The 709-nt window shown below is 42.7% G+C and overlaps 1 protein-coding gene across 1 annotated transcript in view; it reads left to right on the top strand.

Moving 5' to 3' along the window:
• DNAH6 (dynein axonemal heavy chain 6) overlaps nt 1-709 on the top strand; it is a 310610-nt gene that overhangs the window by 203322 nt on the left and 106579 nt on the right. The window lies entirely within an intron of this gene.

The raw sequence follows: 709 nt of genomic DNA, 5'->3' as shown, positions 1-709 counted from the left end.
CCACCCCCCCCCGACAGTTTCCCACCACTGCCAATCGCTTTCTTATAGCATTATAATTGTTCAAGGTCCTCTTATGAGTGAGAGCATATGGAACTCTGTTCTTTGTTTCTGTTTTTTTGTTGTTGCTGTTTTTTACAACCCTTTGAAAAAGTAAAAAACCATTCTCAGTTGATGAGTCTTACAAAAACAGGTCCTGGGGACCAGATTCGGCCTGCGGCTGTTGATTGCCAGCCCTTGACTTGGAGCAACCAAGCACATGAGGAGATGTGCATCTGTGTGGTCCCGTGGAAGGGCCACCCCACTGGAAGTGCCTACTTGCCCTTCTTAGCTTATTTTTCATGGGGCAGGTCTAGTCTACACAGATCTATTGATCAGCATCAAAAACCCCACAATTTTTGTTCTTTTCTTTTAAAAGCAGTTGTTTGTCCACTGATTAGTTTTGGATGCCGATAGATAACATTTTGAATGTTCTTTAAATGTCATTTCTTCCTCGTTTCATCCTTTGAAAATGTCCATTTTCGGTCTATTTAGGAATAAATTGTATGCCAGCATTTTTAAAAATAGATCTATTGCCTTCATAGGCTCTTACTCCCTTAGACTACTGATAAAATAATCTCTGGAAAATATAGACTGTTGGCCAGGCACAGTGGCTCGCCTGTAATCCAAGCCCTTGGGAAGCCGAGGTGAGAGGATTGCCTGAACCTGGGGG

This window comes from Carlito syrichta, unplaced genomic scaffold (genome assembly GCF_000164805.1).
Source record: "Carlito syrichta isolate Samal-C Ts95f unplaced genomic scaffold, Tarsius_syrichta-2.0.1 Scaffold306846, whole genome shotgun sequence".
Lineage (NCBI taxonomy): Eukaryota > Metazoa > Chordata > Mammalia > Primates > Tarsiidae > Carlito > Carlito syrichta.
Note: the sequence above shows the minus strand (reverse complement) of the source record. Positions and strands in the feature narration are given on the sequence as shown.